The following is a 24043-nucleotide window of genomic DNA, read 5'->3' on the forward strand; positions in this document are numbered from 1 at the left end:
TTGGTTGTGCATGGTGTGCTTCTTGGACTTGGCCATGTCCACACCTACACCTGCTGCTCCCAGAGAGCCAGAGACTGGAAAAGAGAAGATGGGGCTCTCTCTTCCCGTAAAGTTTTATCGTTTCAGCAACTCACAGAGGCAGTTCTACGCTGCCTTACAGGGTCACTGTGACTGGGCGTTGACTCTGTGGCCGGCCGTGAGCTTGGTCGTGTCCCTGGCCTGGCATGATAGCTCTGCCCTTGGCTAGACGACCACTGTGCAACGTTAAAGCTCCAGCTCCACAGTGCCCCTCCCCTGCAGTCTTTATCTAACTACTTCTGCCACAGGAAGGCGTCACATCAGCAACTTGCCGTCACCTCTCAACTGCCCCGTTCAGTGACTGTCACTTGATTATCAACAGCACCAGAATGTAAGCTCCAAGGGGCCAGGGACTTGCGCTGCTTTAGATCATCGGGTCCTGTGTGCCATTCTGGGTGCGCACAGTCAGCCTGCCCTGCATGCAGGAACGAGTGCATGCCTGCCAGGAGAGAAGTCACCCCCATCACACAGGGGAGTCTTTGAGGCCAGGAGCCTCCCCTCACGCTCATCTTGGCCAGGGCCCGACGCCTGTTAGGTTGCGATATATTTGCTGAGTGAAACCATTTCTGGATTAGGAACTCCTATGCCTAGAAACTGATAGAGAAAGACTAAGTATGACAAAGTTCTGAAGAGGTCCCTGCACTTCCACACCATAGGTCTTTAAATTCCAGAATTTTTGCTTATTTTTTAAGTTACTATACCCCCTGGTAAGGTGCCCAGCAGGTGTTGTGGTGGTTACACGTTGGGCTGCCATCCTCACGGTCAGCAGTTCTAAACCACCGGCAGCCCCGAGGGAGAAGGCCTGGGTTTTCTACTCTGGTAAACAGTTACAGTCTCGGACACCCGCGGAGGGTCTCGGTGAGTCTGCATCGCCTCCAGGGCAGCGGGTTTGTGTTTGTTTGCATGTACCCGGTCGTTCTTTTTATAAAAAGCTGCACTAAAGATCAGGAGCCAGCTTTTCAAAACAAAACAAAAGGAAAAACCCAAGTCATAGGCTTCTTTGGATTTGTTTTTAATATTTTCCCCTGAAAAACAGCATTAAAATACTAGCATAGACCATGACAAGGTTTGTTTCACATCTATAATGTCCTAATGTATAGATGTTAAGAGGACGGTCTTCTTAATAAGTTATTGCAAATTCATGGTAAAGATAGTCCCAATTTTTGCAAGTGGCTGTTTGCCAGATTTTCTGTAGCTCCCTCCCCCTACTGTGTTTGATGACGTCTTTCACATAGTATGGTTTTTAAAATTCTACTTACAAAATTTTATATCCTTTTCAGCAGATGGGCTGACCGGCTTAAAGTCTCCATGGTAACAAGCTTTCGGTAATTTCCCCCTCTCTTTTTAAAATAGCCTAAAGTCACAGAAGGGAACTTAGATATTAATAGCAAAAGAAATTTCAGTGTGAACAACAGTTATTAAATATGCAGTTTTGTGTTACTTGTTTCTTGATCCAGGATCGCCTATGATCTATGGCAATGATTAAGCATATATGAATGCAATTTAATACTCATGCAGTAAATTATGATGCAGCAGTTGGTTAACTGGGTTGGATTGACTACTGACCAGCCTGTTTAAATTAGCCTCTACTTTCCCACTTCCTTTTTGCTCCCCAAGTCAGATGACGCAATTAGGAGTCAACGGCGTAGTAATACTTGCCGTTATTTTAACATCTAGTCAAGGTGGAAGTCAAAACCAAGACTGTTTTGTCGCCGGGCAGTTTCTGTGGGCACCCATTTTGTGTTAAACACAAAGGTGGCGTGTTTGTGCTGAATATCGAAAAAGCTCTGATGATTTCCTAGGGCTGCAGCCCGTGCTGGATTGACTGCCTGGGCTTTGGTACCTTTGATTGAAGCCCCTAAAGGATGGTAACGCCAATCCAGCTAGCTCGTTGGCAAAGCATGCATAGGGGTTTTACGAAGAGAGGCATGTGGGATTGCCACCTCCCACCCGTCAGTTGGTTGTTCTGTGGTGCTTTGCATGTGGCTGTGAGGCCGGTGCTGGGCCGCGGTCTTTGAGAAACCACAGGACGCCGTGGTAGGCTGGTGTCCGTGGAGCTTTCCGACTGAGACAAACGAGGAAGAAAGACCAAATCGGGTGCTGTGAATCACCCGCCTGTCATCCTACACAGGACTGGAAAATGACACTGGCCCTAAGAAGAAACTTGGGGTCCAGCGATCGGGATTGGGAAACATTTTTGTTTCTTGGTCCATAAGGTCATTGTGAATGGAGCCAGCAACTAACAACAACAACAACAACAAAGAATCTGGTTTAACAAAATCCTGACTTTTCCCTAAGAAGTGCCATTTCTTTTTTTACCCCCCAATGGTTTTATGAGATATATATCACATTTCATACACTAACATAGTCAAGTGGTATGTAAAAGGAGTTGTGTCTACAGGACAGTGGTCAGTTCTAGAATGTCCAGCCCCTCTTGTAGTCATTTCCCTCCAACCCCTCCCCCCTATATCCCCGATAAGCCACACACTACTTACTGTCTCTGTACATCACCCATCCTGTGCTTCATATACTGGAAAACATACCAAAGCAAATTTTAAGAATTGAAAGCAGTAAACGTATTTTTTTAAACGAAAGGATGTGATAATATTAAAATAATCCTGAGGCAAAAAAACTATTGAGAAAAAAAGCAGGAAATATTGAAAACTAGAACAAATTCAAAATGGGTCAAGAGGGAGATCAAATGACTAGGTATCACATTATAACCTAATTCCATCTGCCATAATCAAGTTTACAATAGTCTGTCAGATTATTCATGGCTCTCCACTGCAGTCAGAGGGAATCCCCTAGAGGCTTACTCTATGCAGGGTCCCCACAGATGGATTTTGGTTTCCCACTGTCATCCATGACCTTCTGCAAACCAAGTGTTCACAATTTAAGCTCTGATACCATTCCCTCCTTCTGTTTGGATTTTGGTCTTTATCATTCTTGGATCACACAGCCTGGTGTGATTTTCCATGTGGCCTTAGATACAAGCCTGTAAGACCCCAGACCCCATTCTTTTTTATAGCCAGGCACCATCAACTTTTTTCACTACAGTTTGTTGTAACATCCTTATCTTCAGCTATCTCTGTATAAGGGCCAGCATTGAGCAGGGCCATGTCATAGGAACTAATTGTTCTAGGACTCGGGCAAGAATTAAGTGGGAGCCTAAGGGAAGAGCAAGTGATCTAAAATTGAAGGCAAGGTGGGCAGAGGATACTTGGAGGGGGGCTTGATCAAGGGCAACGAAGCTGAGAGGAATTACCAAAACCTGAATGAGGCCAAACGTGATGTTGGGACAAGAGGAAAGAAAAAGGAAATAGAGGAAAGAACTGGGAAGTAAAGGATATTTATAGAGGTCTAAATACAGGCATGTTTATATGTAAATACATTTATATACAATGATAGGGGAACAGATATATGTACATTTATTTATAAAGCATTACTGCATCAGCAGATGGACGTTGGGCTTCCACTCAAGTACTCCCTGAAGTCATGAACACTTTGTTCTAATAACCCAGAACTCTGTGATGTTCACCTTCCCTGACATGATTGCTGAAGACAAAATGGGTGCATAAGCAAATGTGGTGAAGAAAGCTGATGGTGTCTGGCTTTCAAAAAATATAGGGTCTGGGGTCTTAAAGGCTTGAAGATAAACAAGTGGCCATCTAGCTGAAGAGCAACAAAGCCCACATGAAAGAAGCACACCAACCTGTGTGATCATGAGGTGTCCATGGGAACAGGTATCAGGCATCAAAGACCCAAAACAAAACAAAACAAAATCTTATCAATCTGAATGAGGGGGAGGGCAGAGTGGAGACCCAAAGGCCATCAGTAGTCAATTGGACATTGTGTTAGTCTGGGTAAACTAGAGAAACAAATCCACAGAAACTTATATACAGTATGTGTGTTATGAGTTGGGGGGAACCAGCCCCGCACCACTAATCATGGGTTCAGTAAGCACAATTGTACAGTTGAGATATATATTATATTAAAGTCCTCGAGAGCATGAGAGATAGAAGTAATGCAGTCAGACACATTTCATGGTACCATTGCTCACTTCAGCCCCCTTGGTGGTCCACGTGGAGGGGAAAGGGAAACAGGGAAGGAGAGGGAGCTGAGGAGAGAGGTGGGGAGAGACCAGTGAGAGAGACCTCTATTGCTAACCCAGGCTTATATACCTTGGGGGTGTGCAAGCCCACTAATTACAGGTAAAGACATAAACGTCACAGGAAGGGGTTGCACTATGTTACACAGCAGTGAGAGGGGAGGTCTAGGGACATACATGCAATAGGAAGAGGAGGGATTGGGGGTATATATGTGACAAGATGGGTGGATCCTACATATAGGATGGCAGCTTAACTTTGGATGTCACCGAGCTTGTTTGACCTGTTCCCTGGCTCAACTGATAGAGACCATTATCCGTAGGGTGTGAACTCCACCAACAGGAACCAGGCTAATGGTCGCAAGCCGCAGGGAGAAATAGTCCATTGTCCCCAGCAGCAGGGAGAGGGCCTACCCTGTAGTCTAGTGACTAGCTGCCTTCAGGGAGGATGTCCCTAAGCATCTGATCTCTCCCACAAGTATGTATAAAGGGTAAGTGTACCTGCAGAAAGCATTCCAACCCAGTCCAGGCCAAGCCCATAAGTCCAACTTAGCACACATGTCCCGCACCAATCTACAAAGTGTTCCTCAAACCCACAAAACACACACGATGATGCCCAATGTTGGAGGATCGCAGGCCAGTGGGTAGAAAGTCTTTGAATCCAGTGGTGATGTAAGCATCTCAGCGCTGGTGGGGTTCTCCACACAGCTTCTCCAGCACCCAGGGCTGCATCAGGACAAGTCCATGTGGCTTCTCCTCAGAGATGTCTCGCAGGAAGTGAGCCTTGCCTGCTGAGGCAGCTGCACACTGCTCCAACCATCAGAGAACAAAGGACCAGAGAACCAGAAGGGCGAGACTCGCTGAGCCATTTATCTCTCTGCCCTTCAATTAATCCCAAGTGTGTTTATCAGCCAGGTTGGCACAATAAACCTCAACTATCTCAGACATCCTCAGTCAGAAGGACCACAAGGGAGAGCCAGTCAGGGTGCAGTATAGCACTGACGAAACACACAACTTTCTTCTGGTCCTTTAATGCCCCCCACCCCCCACTCTGCCACTAGGATGGCCCCAATTTTACCTTACAAATCTGGCTAGACCTGAACATGTACACTGATACATGTTCACAACACAGGGAATCCAGGACAGATAAGCGCACAGGACCTACAATGGGAGTAGTGATACTAGAAGGGTTAGGGAAGGAGGACGGGGAGGAGTAAGGGGGAACTGACCACAATGATTGACGTATGGCCCACTCCCAGGAGACAGACAGCAGAAAAGTGGGTGAAGGGAGACAGCAGTTAGTGTAAGACATGAAAAAAAATGTATAAATTATCAAGGGTTCATGGGGGAGGGAGGAAAAAATGAGGAGGAACTGATATCAAGGGCTCAAGTAGAAAGAACATGTTTTGAAAATGATGATGGCAACATATGTGCAAATGTGCTTGATACAATGGATCTATGTATGAATTGTGATAAGAGCTGTATGAGCCTCCAATAAAATGATTCAAAGAAAACCAAAAGTGGGAGCCCCCAATCTGTTAGGCAGACTAGCGCAGGGCTAAAAGATGTCCATTAAAGCATGCCCAGAGGGCCAAGCAGGGGAACAAAGACTGGTGCACTGCACCTGCTCAGAGGCTCAGGCTTCCCACCGGTAGGCATGGGTGGGCGCTGAACCTGGATTGGCCCACCTAGGCCAGGTGAAGTCAATTCAGCCAATGGGGTCGATCAGGGGTCATCCACTACACCTCCCCGTGGAATCCTTGAAAAGGCAGGAGCCTAGTGTTGAGAGGAAGAGAGAGAGCTTTGTGTGCCGCTCAGCAGCTTCTGCCAGGTTGCATGGTCTGGTGGCGTCCTATGGGTGCCGTGCAAACCTGAAACTTCTTCTAACTCTCAAAAAACTCACTTGGATCACGAACCATGCTTTAGCATGAATTCTTTCTCCCAAGGAGCTCCAGAGAGATCTAACAAACCCATTCACTTGTCCATCTCTGGTTTACTCTAGAGGTCTCCTGTTCATTCTATGACAAAGAGCGTTATCAGTCATCCCCTTGGGGTAGGAGGTAGTTCTGTTGATAGAATCATTAAGTTATCCAATGGCATAGAATTTAGCATACTGTTGAGAAAAGGTGTTGATTTGTACAGATTGACCTTTTAAACGATTGTGCTTGTTTACATGGATGCATGGGGGTTGGTGGTAGGGGAAATTTTCCAGTTAACCTTCATTCACAAGAGCAGAACCTCACCTATCGGATTAGGGCATGTCATAGTAAACGAGGGCATTGATCATGGTGGTGCTAGGCCACCTTTCACTGCACACCTACAAAGCCAGGGACCACCAATTCCATAGCCTTGGGGTAGCAGTCATCGGTTTCGTCTCATACCAGGGAATGTTAGTCTTCATTTTGAGGTAAGCCCAGTTGATTCAGTGGGATTTCCACATCAAGTCCTTCTAGTGTGGCCTATGAGGGATGTTATGTTCTCTGACAGGACAGAGTCTACATACAGTTACTGAGGTACATAGCACGTGACCTGGGTCACTGAAAGCTGGGGAGAAACCAGGTCGCCTGGGTCTAATCAGGAACACAGTACTGGGCTTACTCTCCCCTTGGGCTCTATATAATTGTTGTTGAGAGCCCTTTCTCTTTTTTTAAAAATCATTTTATTAGGGGCTCATACAACTCTTATCACAATCCATACATGCATCACTTGTTTGTAAAGCACATTTATACATTCATTACCCTCATCATTCTCTAAACATTAGCTCTTCATTTAAGCCCCTGGCATCAGGTCCTCATTTTTCCCCTCCCTCCCAGCTCCCCATCCCTCATAAACCCTTGATAATTTATAAATGATTATTTTGTTATATCTTACCCTGTCCGACGTCTCCCCTCACCCACTCTTCTGTTTTCCGCCCTCCAGAGAGGAGGTCACATGCAGATTTTCTTTCCAACCCACCCTCCTTCCACCCTCCAAGTATCGCCACTCATACCACTGGTCCTGAAGGGGATCATCTGCCCTGGATTCCCTGTGCCTCCATCTCCTATCTGCACCAGTGTACATCCTCTAGTCTAGCCAGACTTGCAAGGTAGAATTGGGATCATGATAGTGGGGGAAGAGGACGCATTTAGGAACTAGAGGACAGTTAGATTTTCGTCACTGCTACATCGCACCCTGACTGGCTCGTCTCCTCCCCGAAACCCTTCTGTAAGGGGGTGTCCAGTGGCCTACAAATGGAGAGCCCTTTCTCAATGTGAAATTGCTCCTCCCCATTTACCCACCACCCAGAAGTGTAAATACCTCCTCTGAAATCTGGATGCTCCCCTCCCCGATCTTGACTTGACTTTCCAGCGAACTTGCCTTTTCAAGAAGTACCACTTCTTGATACAACCTGGTTGGGCCAGCACAGAGGTATTGGTTCATAACTTGGGGTCTACTTTCAGTGTCTATGTCTGTGAAGTCAGGTCATGCTCTGGTCTGTTTAGCTGTAAATATTGACACAGGTTGTTTGTTTTTCTGCCCCAAAGGTGAGGACTAGAACAATGGACACATTTTTCTTTCAAACAGTGGAAGCTTAGTAAGTATATATGGAGTGTCTGGCACTGCGGTGGACCCTTGACAATGTGACTGCAGCTAAAAGCTTATTAATAGACCATCTGAGCCTTTCTTTAAATAGTCATTTAACCGCCTTGCGCCTTGCTTTCCGCTGTCGTGTCTCTATTTTTGCTTTCTTGTGCTGTCACCTGATCAAGTTGAGCTGTAAATGACCCAGCCTGGAGGGTATGTGTGAAAGTAGCAGTTGATGCTACTGGGGGGAAAAAAACCCAACCCTGTACAAGTAGATGTTTATGAGCTTGCATTAGAGTGTAAGTGAATGGGTGGGTGGGGTGAGGATCCGCTAATCACACTCTTGTGATCATCACTGCTCCTGCTGCTCGCTGGGAGTCCACTGTCATGGAGGCCTTGAGGTTCTGACCCATGTTAAAGCACCTTTCTCTTCCCCTGCCTGAGGGTCAGGCAAAGTATTTGGTTTTGTTTGTCCTGGGTTCCCCTAAAAGCTTGTGTGCAGGTAGTGTGATAGTCTGGGTACTTTCGAGAAACATCCACAGAAACTCATGTATAAGGGAGAGTTTTATATAAAGGTTAAGTACACATCAAGAAAACATCCCAACCCAGTGCTCCCCAAGCCCACAAGTCCAACATTAATCCATTAACCCAGATGTCCAACACCAATCCACAAAGTCCTCCTCCATCTCACAAAACAGACACAATAATGCTGACTGCAGGAGGAAAGCCGAATCAGTGAATGTTTAAGCATCTCAGCGCTGGCAGGGGTCTCCACACGGTGCTCCAACACCCAGGGCTGCATTGGGGTAGGTTCATGTGACTTCTCCTCAGGGACATCTTGCAGAAAGTGAGACTTGCCAGCTAAAGCAGGGAGCTGGCTAAGGCAGCTGTACCCTGGTCCAACCACCAGAAAGCAAGAGATCTGAGAACTAGAAAGGCGAGGCTCACTGAGCCATTTATCTCTCCTCCCTTCAATTAACCTCACATGTGTTTATCGGCCAGGTTGGCACAATAAACTAACTACCTCCGGGTAGACTAGAGAAACAAATCCAGAGACACCCATATATGTATAAGAAAGAGCTTCATATCGAGAAGTAATTATGCATCAATAAAACATCCCAACCCAGTTTAGATCAAGTCCATAAGTTTGATATTAGCCCACGAATTCCTCTTTAGACTCACACGCAGCACATGCAATGATGCTGGATGCAGGAAGATCACAGGCCTGTGGGTGGAAAGTCTTGTGCATCCAGTGGTGGTGGAACATCTCCAGGGCCTGGCTGCCATCAGCATGGCTCCAGGTGACTTGTCATCAGGAATGTATAGCAGAGAGAGTGTGTATAGCAGAGAGGAAGTTCCCAGAATTCTCCTGGTGGATGTGACCTTGTGACTGGATTGACAGGTTAGGCTCCACCCCTATATGCTATTCATCAAGTTGACATGAAATGATCTAACTACCACAGGTAGTTTAGTCGAGAGCAACTGCAGGTGGCAGGAGTGGAAAGGTGGAAGGCACGATGCCAGAATGTGTTAACGGATTAGCTGGTGCTGGGATGGGAGCGACTAGAGCAACGAGTGATTCCTGATCACTGTTTCCCCAAGAAGCCCTCTGGAAGGGATTTCAGAATTCTCTGTCTTGGGCCCACACGAGGGAACTATGTATTTATCTAATGGTTTCTGTCTCCCATTGAACAAAGGTGGCCATCGAGGGGTTAACTCCCTGGTGCAACTGGGAATTTGGTGAGTGACTAGCATCCTGCACCCTGGTGCCAGATGTTCTGTCCAGGGGCAGAATTTACAAAAGAGAGAAGCGCACGGTACAGGGAAGGCTGCAGGTCACACCAGTGTGTGCTGACGAAGCCCGTGTGCAACAGAGGCTGCAGCTGCTGCAGAGGCTGATGCAAGAAGTGGGGTCTAGAGGATGTGAAGTAGAACCGAAAAGGTGAAGCCGTCAACTAAGAGATGCCAGTGCCCCCTCTTTTGGTTCATCTCTTAGAACCTGAGCGAAGCGAGAGTTCCTCTGTGGTCCTTCCAGGAAAAAGAGGAGGTGGGTTCTCTAGTCTTTCGTAATCAATGTATTCCGGCACTCCCAGGTCCTTCGGATCCTTTCCTCAGTTCTGGTATCTCTGCCGCACTTACAAGAAGCCATCATCTGCTTAAGCGCCCTGGAGCCATTCCAGTGCTGGGCCCAGTTTCAGGTGTCCCTGCCAGAACACTGACCGGAGTCACAGTGCTCTGATGTCAATAACCAATTCTCTCTCGAGCTCAGTGCTCTGATGTCAATAACCAATTCTCTCTCGAGCTCAATATTGTGCACCCTCTGGCCGAAAGCCCTCAGGATCCGCTCTCCAAGAGCCTTCCTCTAGCTCGCCCTGATGGAGATTGCTTTGATGAGTAAGCAATCTACTTGTGCGGCAGAAGCGATATTCTCCCTGCTCGGATGGCGCCGGCGCATGATTGCAGTTACTGACGCAGAGGTAAGGAGAAGAGCCGCGGCAGGTCCTTCAAAGGACAAGCAGGACCTTGTCAGGCCTCCGTGAGGACTTTACAGGCCCTCTGCATCAGGGCCTGCTGTTCTACTCCCACAGCAAAGAGGAAACTCCCCTTAATGATCGGGAGGAGCCCGGAGAACTTGGGCCCTCAAGGGTTTGGGGTTTATTCACCCAGATGTCCCCAACCCAACACATAGAGTACCTCATTTTCCCGTCGGGACAATCCCTCTGACATAGGAGACGGATTGACTCAGCCTTTGAACTCTTTGCAGGACTTTCAGCCTTGTGGTTAGCTCCTGAGCCTTGATTTCAGCACAGCCTGTCCTCTGGCTGCAGGAGATGCAGGTTAACCCAAATGCTGCCAGAGAGCCGGCTCAGGGGGTGCCCAGAGTTAATAGGTGATGGACGAGAACATGTGATTTTAATTTTACCTCTTTAAGGCTTCCAACGCTTTTAAGCCAGTGGTTCTCAACCTGTGGGTTGTAACCCCTTTGAGAGTTGAATGACCCTTTCACAGGGGTCGCCCGATTCATAACAGTAGCAAAATGACAGTTAAGAAGTAGCAACGAAAATAATTTTATGGTTGGGGGGTCCCCACCACATGAGGAACTGTATGAAAGGGTCGCGGCATTAGGAAGGTTGAGAACCACTGTTTTAAGGAGAGGCAGACAACACCATGGTCTTTTAATTAACATAGACCCTGTACCATTCAAGCAGCACCCTCATGCTTAATTCAGTACTTTGCATCCCATCTGTGCTGCGTCCCAGTTCACCACAGGCCCGAGTTTAGTTAATGTGATGTCACTGCATGCCAGAGGTCATCACCACCCTACTTACCACCAGCAATTGTTAGGTTTCTCTCTCCGGCCTAAATCTCAGCCTCAGTCCTTAGCTCCACGTGAGAAAGATTTCACGCTGAAGCCGGGCTCGTGATCCAAGTGAATTTAATGAAAGTTCAAAGAAGCATCAGGTTTTACGCGGCACCCATAGGATTCCTTTGACCATGCGGCCTGGCAGAGACTGCTCCGGGACACGCAAGGATCTCTCTTCTCCCACGAAGACCACCAGACCGACCAAGCAAGACAAGACAGAAGACCAAGAGAGAGCCTCTCCCTTCCGGTCCCTGCCTTTTAAGGGTTCCCAGGGGAGGTGTGGTGAATGACCCCAGGTCGATCCCATTGGCTGAATTGCAATCACCCGGCCCAGGTGGGCTGCTCCAGGTGTAATGCCCATCTGGGCCCACCCATGGGAAAATCCAGCTTTTGTCTTTTGCTGGCTCTCCTGGGCATGCGCAAATGGACTTCCCAATTCCCTAGGCTAAGCTACCTAACACAATGGTCACTGACTGGTCACTGACACTGATCCAGTCTCAGAATCCGGAGGATCTGAATTCTAAGACCTTCCCCCCCCCCCCCCCCCCCCAATCAACCCTCGTAGTACAGGTCTTGCAAAAGCAGATGAGATAAATGCTGCTTGCAGATTGTTTGGGAAATGGTCTCAGTAAAAGCAAAATCCCAGGAAGAGAAGAAGAAGGAAAAGCCAATACAAACATACACTGTCAACTTGCCTTCTGCTGAGGGCAACAGTAAGACGCTGTTGGTGCTGTCAGTTAAGCATTGGACTGCTAACGATGAGGTCTAAAGTTCAAGCTCACTAGTCACTCCACGGCAGAAAGATGAGGTTATGTGTTCCTGTAAAGATTTTAAATCTCAGAAATGCTTTGCAGGGTCTCTGGGGGTCAGAACTGATTGAATGGCAGTGGGTGGAGAGCAGTGGGTATGTAGATAGGGGGGCTTTTATTAGTAAAGAGGGACCCATAGTGTTAACTCCCTTGTACTTCTGGTCTGCATATTCATGAATGCCGATTGCAAATGTATGCGCTCCTAAACCTTGGTGGCATTAGAAAGCTTTGGAGGAGGAAGTGAGGGAAGATGGGGAGAAAGGTGGAGCTAGAGGTGAGGTGGTGCTATTTTTCTAATATGAATATATTTAACTTTGGAACTCAAGAGTAATGCTACTTTGAAAAGATATCGTCAGGAACAAAGAAAGAAGAGCCAGAAGTGATGTGCATATTTTGATCTGGGGCCCCTACAGTGCAAAGTACCTAAACCCACATCAAATCAGAGACACTTGGAGCTCTCAGTGAAACGCCTGATTAAGGTCTTTGGTGATGCCTGATACCTCATCCCATCAACAACTCATGATTGCACTGGCTGGTGTGCTTCTTTCATGTGGGCTTTTTTGTTTCTGAGCTAGATGGCCACTTGTTTATCTTCAAGCCTTTAAGATAAAAATAAAATCAATTTCTAAATTATCAAGGATGAGGGGGGAAGGAGGGAGGGAGGGGCCAAATGAGGAACTGTTAACAAGGGCTCAAGTAGAAAGAAAATATTTTGAGAATGATGATGGAAACAAATGTACAAGTGTGCTTTACACAATGGATGGATGGATGGATTGTGATAAGAGCTGTATAAGGCACTAATAAAAGGATTTAAAAAAAGATATTGTCATAGTTGTTATTGTGTGCTTTCCAATCTATTCTGACTCCCAATCACCCTACATTCCGGGACAGGGTAAAACTGTACCAGGATGTCCTAGAGTGTAATCTTTACAAGAGAAGATCACCTGGGCATCTAACTACCCTTCTTAACCAGACAAACCAACATTGCAGCCTTAACTGAAGATGACAAAGGATTGCCTGACGACAAAGGACAGGAAGGGTGAAGAGGGGAGAGACTACTTTCCGTCATTAAATTGCCGCTATTCCTTTGGAATTGACTTGATGGCAGTGAGATCTGTTACTTTCCAAGTTAAAGGGCGGGAGGTTACACATTTGCAGAGAGCCAGATGTAAAGCCCTAGTCCCGCATCATCCTGCTTGGTAAAGCAGAGTGTCACTGAGAGGAAGACGCCCTCCAGTGAGGGACTGACATGGTGACGACGAAGAGCCCAGTCTTGTGAGGACGACGGCATACGACTAGGCAGTATGTCCTTCAGGTGCTCTTGGGGTTGTTGTGAGTTGGAACAGGCTCGGTGACCTCTAACAGCACCAACAATCCTTGGTCACCGCGACTTTACTTTGTCAGTTTGGTCTGTTGTGGTGGATGCTGAAGCTCTCTACCACACGTGTTGAACATACCAGCAGGTTGCCCATGATGAGCAGCTTTCCGTGGAACTGCCAGGTGAACACAGCCTAGGAATCCACCCCAGAATATTAGCCAGCAGGAGCCCTGTGGGTCACACAGAGTGTTCTCTGATGCAGTGTTGGAAGCACCAAGGAGCAGCACTGGAGTGATTGTGAAGATGGCACAGGCCTGGCAGCCGTGAGCCGGAGGTGACTCTACCACTCAGTGTATCTGAGATACATTCATTCGTTATTATCTCCATTTTACAGATGAGAAAACGGAGGCAGGGAGGGGTTAAGTCATGTGCCCAAATGGGAAAATGACAGCCAGAATCTGAAGCCAATGGTCTCGCACCAACTGTGTGTGTCATCGAGATTCCAGAGCTCTGATCGAATAAAGCAGATGAACAGCACTCCTTGCAGAATTTTACGAAACCTTTGCTAATGTGAAACATGTGAAAAATCCAGGTCAAAGAAAACATCTTGGGTCACACAGTTGATGGAGTAACTCGGAGAAGAGCGGGAGGGAGGGAGAGGGCAGAGAAGGGATGCCTCCCGCCAGTCCCAAGCAAGCCTGTCCTTAGATCAGCAGTTCTCAACCTGTGGGTCACGACCACTTTGGGGTCGAACGGCCCTTTCACAGGGGTTGTCTGATTCATCACAGTAGCGAAATGACAGTGATGAAATAACAACAAAAATGATTTTATGATTGGGGGTCACCACATCATGAAGCACTATATTAAAGGGTCACGGCATTAGGAAGGTGGAGAAACTGCTTTAGATGAACGACGCAGAGGTAGTTTTGCCCAGCCCCCACACATTTTCAAGAAAAGTGAAAAAAATTAAAAAATACTTTTAAAATATTGTGAATTGGGTTGGGGTTTTACATTTAATCAATTTTGTATTCCACAGTTTTGCTCATCAACCGCCAACATTCAAATTTTTGTGTAGAATCCTTCCAACTTTCAGATCTTGGCAGTCACTCAAGAACTTGTCAAACTTTTGAATGAAGAACAAAACATAACCCGCCTGCAAACACAGGCTGGCATCTCTGTGGCCAGCGCGCGCTAAACCCATCACAGCTGTCCAGTGCCACCGTGGTCTCCGGAATGACAGTGCTGCCTCTTGGAAGAAGTATTGACATGCTAGGATGCTCTTCAAAGAATCTAGCAACGGGCAAGTCACCGCAGACTGACAAAGTGACAGGTGGGCCGGCACGTCCTAAGGATTTAGCAGTGTTGGCTGGTTCTGGTGTTCCCGTCCTTCTTGACTCCTGAAGGACTGCACTTCAGATCACCCAGGTGTTTTCTTAATCTTATCGTTGGTAATGTGAATGACATACAACGTGGCAGCAGCCCATCAGCGGTCATACAGATATCTAAAACCAAACTCCCGACTCCGACTGGCCGCCCTGTGGGTTTCTGAGACTGTAACTGTTCATGGGAGTAGAAAGCCCAGTCTTCTTCCCTCGGGGCTGCTGGTGGCTTCGAACTGCTGACCATGCAGATCGCAGTCCAACGGATAACCCCTGTACCACCCAACAGGGCTCCCTCATCATACCCACAACTCTCTCTAATTTTCTGACTAGAAACACCATCACCATTGCTGGGGATAACTCACATCTTCCAGAACCTTCCATAAGTGGAGTGATTACTGCAACGGACACCGTGCTAATGTCCAACTCTTTGTTCATTAGCAAAGTATTTATTAAGATACTGATGATAAAAGGCAATCATAATGAAAACTGAAATAAACAAATATGAGGGATTGGACTTATGTTAGAACTGACCTACAGTGGAGTTGTTGGAACGGGACCCTGTCATAAGTCAGAGACTGCTGGTCTATGTTTTCTTTAATTTAACAATTAGTTTTTATAAAGCAGTTTTATTGGCATAGACAACATATCGTACAATTCTATATATATTAAAATTTTATAGTTTATTAACACTCTGGTGAGACATCCACCTAACCATTTCAGATCAAGTCACCGTTTATTCTTTACTTTTGCCGGCACCAGTCTTCCTTGTGTTCTTACAGTCCTCGCGCTGTTTTTTGACGTCTTCTTCTTCTCGAGTCTGTGTGCAGGCTCACTTTTTGCATCATCCAAGGAGTCGCAAATCATGCTGAAGCCAGCAGTCTGGCCACCGCCACAAACGCCACATACTAGAATGACATCTGGTGTGGTCTTGCACGTTTTGGCTAGTTTTTCACACATTTCTGTCTCGGGCACTGTCCCTTTCCCAGGGCGAGGGGCATCAATCACCTTTGATTCTCACTGGAGTCGTCAGTTGGTCATGAATTTCCTGGTCTGGATAGTGCCTGTGACGTTCATGATGGTGGAGGAAGCTATTCATGATTTCAGTCACATGGAGAAGAGTTAGACAGTCATCACCGCCATCAGGAGGAACATTTTCTCCATGCTTGTTCTCATTGTCAATAGCTTCCGTTTCCCCCCAGCTCCCCTGCCATATCCCCAAGAAGCCATTAAACCAGTGACTGTCTCTCTAGACTTACTTATCCTGGATTTCACAAACAGAAACACATACAAAAACCCAACAACAATAACAAAGTAGAACAGAAAAACCTCAATCGAAGCAGAAAATATTAAAAACGAGAACAAATTAAAAATGGGTCAAAAGGAAGATGAGGTGATAAGGTGTCACATTTAAACCTAACAGCACCTGCAGTGATCCAGTCGAACAATGTCTTTAATCAGGAAGTCTTGTGACACTGTAGTGAAGTGCTAACCAGAGGCTTGGCAGTTTGAACCACCAGCCACTCTGTGGGAGAAAGACCTGGCAGTTGACTTTGTCTTGGGAACCCCGTGGGGACAGTCCCACTCTGTTCTGAAGGTCACCTCCATAGCAGGGGGTCGAGGAGGCTAATGAAGTATTTGATAATGATTACAAAGATGCTTTTCAGCTATTTGAGAACAATAAGACTGGTCAAGGACAGATAACAAAAGCTACCAGGTAGGTGATCTGAATGCCCCTCACCAGCTAACTAATCGCAAACACAATAAAGCTCACGGAGACGGGAACTTAACATGAGGCTGAAACCTGTCAGAGGAAAACTCATAATGTTTCAAGAGCGGAAGGAAGGTGGTGACTGCGCCCTGTCAATGGCAGCAAACTTGGGAGAACAAGGCAGACCCCTTGAGATCCAGGTCTCAGTGTGTGAGACGCTCAGTAGACCACCAACAGTGTTCTGCGGCAGGTCTTCATATCAGGGCCGAGGAGCCGGCGAGGGAAGTGTCCTGGTCCATCTGGACACTTTTGCCTCATCTGCTGATCCTCTTTTCCGCATGGCTGACTAGCCCACCCCTTGACCCTGCTCGGAGTCCCAAGGGGACACTTGCTGGTCTTTAAGCTGATCTGCTAATTTCAGAGAACTGCTAGCCTTTCTTGTCTAAAATTGGCCACAGTTGACACCTCACATCCAGTCTTCTGCTCGGTTTCCTTCCTAATTTGTCATTACACCAGTTTGTGCAAAACCAGACTCAGGAAGTTCCCACTCCTGCCAGATGCCTGCAGCCTGTTGTTTGGGAAGACTGGCTTCCCGGGATGGTGGGAGAGGCGGGGAGCAGCTCTGCTCTTGGGGGAAGAGCAGTGCCAGGCTGAGGGCACCTTCAAGGGCTCCATTCACTTGTCAGCTAGGAGACCATTGAGTCTATGTCATTTCCACTGTGGCTTAGCTACAAGGGGGTTTCCTGTTTGAATATCTACTCCATATGTGTCCCCCCTCCCCACTACTTTACCTCAATTTGCAAGTAGCACATAAAGGGACTAGACTTTTAAAAATGAAGCAGATGACTTAAGGGGGTCCGTGAAGTACAGTGTCGAGATGGAGACCTTGTGTGCATTTTCATTGCCTGGCTTCCTGATGGATGAGTGATGAATTCCTGTGCTGATTGATGGGACCGCTTCAATGGAAACCATTCCTCCCACGTGGAGTAATGTGGAAAAGGCATCCATCCAGTAAGGGAGAGCATTTTCTGAAAGCAACCCCCTCCCCCAACTTTTCTTTAGAATATCGGAATGCCACAAGCCATTCTTACTAATTATTCTGTGATTGCTCTTTATTCTGCTCTCTGAGATGGTCGGCTGTATCCGGAGCCATGCATAACCTTTTCCTGTCTTGCATTGGGACTCAGAGCATGGCCCCTGGGTCACACTCACGAGGTTTGTGGCTTGAGCCAGCCACTTTCTGTCTGCAGAGTGCACTTGCACTTGCTCTGTCTCCACTTCTTCAGATGGGTTCTGTAATGCACTGCAATGGCCCCACGAGCTCACGGACGGTACTCAGGGAAATTAATCAGTGCAAATGCTCCGGGTACAGTTGTTTGGTCCTGAAAATACTGCTGATCAAGGCAAACAGACCAGCCACTCTGCAGTTAGCCTCGCCCAAAGGCAAGCAGCTGCAGCTCGCGGGTCAGGGATCTCAGCGCTCAACCTTCCTTGCTCTGTGGGCTGAGCAGTCCACCACTCTGTCTCACGCTCTGGCTCCTGTTTCGGCTGCTGCTCCTTGATCACTTCTCTGAAATCAAAGGCAGCTCCTGGATCAGTTAGGTTCACAACACAGGTCTGGAGGTGCTGCTGCACTCCTGGCTCTTGCCACGAATGAACCCCGCCCCCTCCTGTTTCTGAGATGGCTCATTTCATGTGCAGCACAATGAACCCTGGTAACAAGTGCTTACCACCATATCTTCCCCACTTCTCTTCCCGTCAGGAAAAGGTTGTTTGGCTGGAGGAGGCGATGGAGACAAGAGCCACCTTAAATAGCGATGCCCTGCCCTGCAGGCGTCCTAGACTCGGTCTACTGCACAGAGGTTTGAGAGGTGTAAACAATCCAGTCCACTTAATGTTGTTTTTAGAAGTGAAATGTAATCAACCAAGTGAGATGTTACACATTCCAGAATATTAATCTAGTACGGAGTTGATGGTAGTTCATGTTTGCTCACTTCTGCTTAATGCTGACTTGCTCATTTCTCTATTTTAAACAGTTTTAGATATTCTTGATTAAAAAGAGATGCATAATTTTTGCAAAACACCTGAGAAACATGGAAAGACACAAAAAAGGTTATGCAGATCCCCTACAATCCTTGTGTAGCCAATAATTGCTATTACCATTTTTGTGTGTAGACAGCCAGGTTTTTCTAAGCATATGTACACATAGGTATGGGCACATGTATTTTTGTACAAAAGTAGGATTACATTATACAGATTGCCTTATTTCACGCCAGATTATATTGCTGGGCGTCTCTCATGTTAACAAATGACATCAAGTTCAGCACTTTAAATACAGTGTGTGGGTGCCTTGCAGTTTATTTGACCTGTCCCTGTTGTATATTTGGTTTTATGAATTTCCACTTTCTAAAAAAATGTGATTTTAACATTTTCTTTTAAATCATTTTATTGGGGGTGCTTATAGTTCTTAACGCAATCCATACATCCATGCATTATGTCAAGCACATTTTCAATATGTTGCCATCATCATTTCAAAACATTTTCTTTCTACTTGAGCCCTTGGTGTCAGCTCCTTATGTTTCCTCCTTCGTCTCCCACCCTCTCCCTCCCTCATGAACCCGTAATAATTTATAAATTATTTTTCATGTCTTACACCGACCGCTTTCTCCCTTCACCCACTTTTATGTTGTTTGTTCCCCTGGGGGGCAGCATATGTAGGTCATTGTGATCCATTTGCCCACCTCCCCCACCTTCCCCCTACCCTCCTGGTATCACTACTCTCATTATTGGTCCTGAGGGTTTATTTGCCCTGGATTCCCTCTTATTTGTACCAGTGTACATGCTCTGGTCTAGCTGATTTGTAAGGTAGAATTGGGATCATGATAGTGGGGGGGGGGCGGAGGTAGAATTAAAGACCTAGAGGAAAATTGTATATTTCGTTGCTGCCACACTGCATCCTGACTGGCTCTTTGCCTCCCCATGGCCCTTCTGTAAGGGGATGTCCAGTTGCCTACAGATGTGCTTTGGGTCTCCGCTCTGCCCTCCCCCTCATTCACATTGATATGAATTTTTTGTTTTGGGTCTTTGATGCCTCCTAGTAACTGATTCCATTGACACCTCATGATCGCACAGTCTGGTGTGCTTCTTCCATGTGGACTTTGTTGCTTCTTAGCTAGGATGGCCACTTGTTTATCTTCAAGCCTTTAAGACCCAAGAACCTATATCTTTTGATAGCTGGGCACCATCAGCTTTCTTCACCACATTTGCTTATGCACACGTTTGTCTTCAGCAAGTGTGTTGGGAATGTGAGCATCACAGCATACTGGGTTATTAGAATGAAGTGTTCTTGTGTTGAGGGAATACTTGAGTGGAGGCCCAATGTCTGTCTGCTACCTTAATACTTAACAGATAAATATATGTATATAGATCTATTTTCCTATCGTTATATATAAATGTATTTACATATATATGCCTGTATTTAGACCTCTATAAATATCCTTTGCCTCCTAGTTCTTTCCTCTTTTCCTTTCACATTCCTCTTGTCCCACTATCATGTTCGGCCTTCTTCCTGGATTCAGTGACTCCTCTTGGCTACATTGCCCTTGATCAAGCCCCGCCAGGCATCCTACGTCCTCCTTGCAATCGATTTTAGATCACTTCTTGTTCACTTGGCCCTGGGTTGTTGGCTCCCCTTTTTCTTACCCGACTCCCCCTCTCGCGTGGCCCCCCTGAGCTGTTTGTCCTGTTGTTTTCCCCTCTGGATTGTTTATCCTCCCTATCATATCTGGATAGATATGCAAAAACAATAATAAATACAAAAACAGCTCTTTTATCACAGACCCTCCAACATGGGCTGCATTTGCACCAAAACCGTGAAGGAGGTGACCTGGGTCATCACTGAGAAACACTACACACCTGGGTAATGACTTCCACACCAACAAGCTTGTGGGCAAGGAGATCGCCATTATTCCCAGCAAGACGCTCTGCAACAAGATAGTGGGCCCGGTCACACACTTGATGAAGAGGATTCAGAGAGATCCTCTGAGAGGGATCTCCATAAAGCTGCAGGAAGAGAAGAGGGAAAGGAGAGAGAATTACATTCCTGAGGTCTCAGCCTTGGACCAGGAGATTATTGAAGTGGATCCAGACACTAAGGAAATGCTGAAGCTTTTGGACGTTGGCAGTCTGTCCAACCTGCAGGTCACTCAGCCCCCAGTTGGAATGAATTTCAAAACACCACGTGGAGCCGTTTGAATCTTATCCACAATGCTGTAATATTTTCAATAAACCTGGGACACACACAAAAAAAGAACCACAAAAACAAAGCAAAACAAAATACAAAAAACACCCCAAATAAGCCCCAATAAAAAGATTTATTAAATTAAAAAAAACAACACCCCAAATAACAACAACAAAAAGCCTATAAATAGTTCCAGGTCTGTTTATTGACCTCCAGGAGTGTTTCCGGTCAAGTCTGATAGGATGCCGTGCCCTGGCCCCAAAGTCTATTTTTGGTATTCCCTGGGACTTCATTGCTTTGCTCCCCTTGCTGCTCTGTTGCACCCCCTTAGTGTTTTGCCCTGGTGTGGTGGGGTCAGATTGGGCACAATTCCTGCCCTGTGTCTCCAGTGTTGTCCCCTGTCAGGCTATGGGTCAGTGAGGGACATTGTTTTTCATGGTGGGGCCTGCCCTATGGTCCTATCTGTGCATTGGCTGCTCCAAAATTGAACATTTTCTTGTGGTAAACTTCTAGAATTGGAACTGCTGAACACTTCCTTTTGAAGCAGAAAAACTACTACCCCCTTTGTTCATCAGTACATTTTGAGCATCAAAGCACCCCACAGCATTTCTCTGGACTCTTTCCAAAGGAATTTCGTTATTTGAAATACGTGAGGACTTCATTAATGTATGGTTTTTCCTGTAGCCCAGCACAGTGGTTCTCTGTGCATTAATAATGCATAAAAATTAACTTCAGATGCAGATCTTCTAGTCTAATGGTACACAGTGAATCAACATTCAGCAAACATTTACCGAGTCTTGACTCTTTATTCAAGTTTGTACTTTGTGTGCACTGGGGATAGAAAGTAAACAAGACACGGTTACTTTTCTTGAATAAACAGTGAGAGACACAGACATGTAAAGAGATGAATATAAAATATTATGGTTAAGTTGCATATTATTTATTATATGACAGTCTATCGGAAATATAACACTGCCTGCCCTAGGCAGAGAGGCAAGGGAGAAAAATGTTGCGTGTCAATGTAGGATCACATAATGTCAAAATCTCTGCTGAAGCTATGTATAGGTGTACATATATTTATTCATTTCTTTCCCTGAGTCAGAAGATGTCATGAGAGAAAAGAGAGAGAAAGAGAGTTGGAATATTATAATGGAGTGTCAAAAGAATTTTCACAAATTAGGATGTCCAAACTTCAGTTTCATCATTGTAGTACTTTTCTGTAACATAAAGCTCTCTGTCTCCCTAAACCACGAGTAACGTGTGTCATGTATGCAGAAGTTCCGAGTGGATGGGGTTATTGACTAATTAAGTTTTTATATCAGCTATTTGTTGTTGTATGACAAATCGCCCCCAAATTCTGTGGCTTAAAAGAACATACTTTCATTATCTTACCGCATTTGTGGATCAGCAGTCTGAGCCTGGCTTAGTGGGTCCTCTGCTTCAGATGCAATGAAAAAGTTGCCATATAGTTGTCAGGCTTCTCATTTGAACACTCAGCTGGGGAAGGATCTGCTCTGAGCTCGTTTGCATGGATGTTGGCGGGACTCAGTTCCTGAAGAGCTCAGGCACTGAGACCTCAGTTCCTTGGCCGCTGTCACTGGGGGCTGCCTTCAGTTCTCTTGTCAGATGAGCCTCTTCACAAGACAGTTGTCTTCATCAGAGAGAATTTGCTCCCAAGCAGGGCGCTACAATGTTTGCAACCTGATGATAGACCATCATCTCAATGCTGTCCTATTTTATTAATTAGAAGCTTGCCCTAACAATTATACAAAGCTGGAAATTACGGGTGCCGAAGATCACTGGTGGCTTCCTTAAGAGGCTGCTTTCAATGGAAATGAGCACAAGCAGTCGAGGGTGATGATTTGGGAAGTAAGGAGTTGGCCATAAGACAAGAGCAGAGAATATGAACTTGATGGAGACAGAAAGTCAGAGATCAAAGTTTCCACAAAAGTAGAGCACTTCTCTCTTTTCATCTCGGGATTTCAGAAATCCTGGGTGAGGATTGGATTTTCCACATTATGTGGAATTGTGTGTGATCCGATCGTAATAGTGCGTAAATGCAAGGTGACTCCGGTTGCTATCTGGGTTGCAGTAATCATAATAAAAGCGTGAAGAAGATGGTGAGACTATCATGCAGTAGAATCTCACAAATGCCTGACTTCACCAGGGAGAGGACATCGTCTGCTCTTCACTCGAGTGCTATATGGAGCAGGAAAGTACATTCCCGAGCAGAGGAAGTTTCTCGGGTCTAATGGCTCTGTTGAACAGAGAGACAATTGATGAGACTTGAGTCTGGGAAATAATGAAGGTAATTGGAGCAAATGAGCTGGGGAAGCATTTGGGGAGCTGGTTCTAAAAAATTTTGCATGCACTGATGAGCCAAATGATATGAGCAGATTTTTTTTTACATTTTATTAGGGGCTCATACAATTCTTATCACAATCCATACATATACAAACATCAATTGTATAAAGCACATCCATACATTCCCTGCCCCAATCATTCTCAAAGCATTTGCTCTCCACTTAAGCCCTTTGCATCAGGTCCTCTTTTTTTTCCCCCTTCCTCCCCGCTCCCCCCTCCCTCATGTACCCTTGGTAATTTATACATCGTTATTTTGTCATATATTGCCCTATCCGGAGTCTCCCTCCCCCGCCTTCTCTGCCGTCCCTCTCCCAGGGAGGAGGTCACATGTGGATCCTTGTAATCAGTTCCCCATGAGCAGATTTTTTAAGTAGGATCACAGTGGATGCAATGTACTAATCAAAGGGGATAAAACCATGGTGTAAGGTGATTTAGCTAAGTGATAAACTTATTATGCTTTAATTGCCCTTTACTTATGAAAAGGCTTTCTAATTCTGTAAAGGGATGCAGTCTGGGAAACCCACAGGGGCAGTTCTATGCTGTTGTTCTATAGGGTCTCCAGGAGTCAGCATCCACTCGATGGCAGCGAGCCTGGTTTTTGGTAAGTGTATACTATGATATCTATTATACTCTGGCACATTTTAATCTCCCTTCCTCCTTCATGGTCATAACCATTTAGATTCTGTTGCTGGAGAAGAATATTGAAAGTACCATGGACTGCCAAAACCCCACAAAAAACACAACCAAATCTGTCTTAGATGAATTGTAACCAGAATGCTCCTTAGAGCGGACAAGACTTTGTCTCACGTACCCTGGACGTGCGAGGCGCAGGAAAAAAGAGGAAGTTCCTGACCAGATGGATTGACACAATGGCGGCCACAGTGGGCTCAAACTGAAGAACAACTGTGAGGGGCTGATCCAGGAAACACCTAACACCCAAACAGAGTTCCTCTGAAGAAAGCTGTGTGGTTATCATAACAACTTCTTACTTGCCTTTCGATACCAGAATAAGGAGGAAAACCGCCTTCGTTCCTAGCCATCAAATCGCTTTCAAGGAGTAATTAGTAATCCTGACAGTCTCCGGAAGCATAATGCCTGATGCAGACTGACA

The 24043-nt window shown here is 46.1% G+C and overlaps 1 protein-coding gene and 1 pseudogene across 2 annotated transcripts in view; both read left to right on the top strand.

The window, feature by feature from the left end:
- The window catches only part of CACNB4 (calcium voltage-gated channel auxiliary subunit beta 4), a 297445-nt gene that overhangs the window by 26786 nt on the left and 246616 nt on the right, over nt 1-24043 (top strand). The gene's annotated exons all lie outside the window — the stretch shown is intronic.
- LOC142424566 (small ribosomal subunit protein eS17 pseudogene) lies at nt 20177-20622 on the top strand (annotated as a pseudogene).

This window comes from Tenrec ecaudatus, chromosome 13, assembly GCF_050624435.1.
Source record: "Tenrec ecaudatus isolate mTenEca1 chromosome 13, mTenEca1.hap1, whole genome shotgun sequence".
Taxonomy (NCBI): Eukaryota; Metazoa; Chordata; class Mammalia; order Afrosoricida; family Tenrecidae; genus Tenrec; species Tenrec ecaudatus.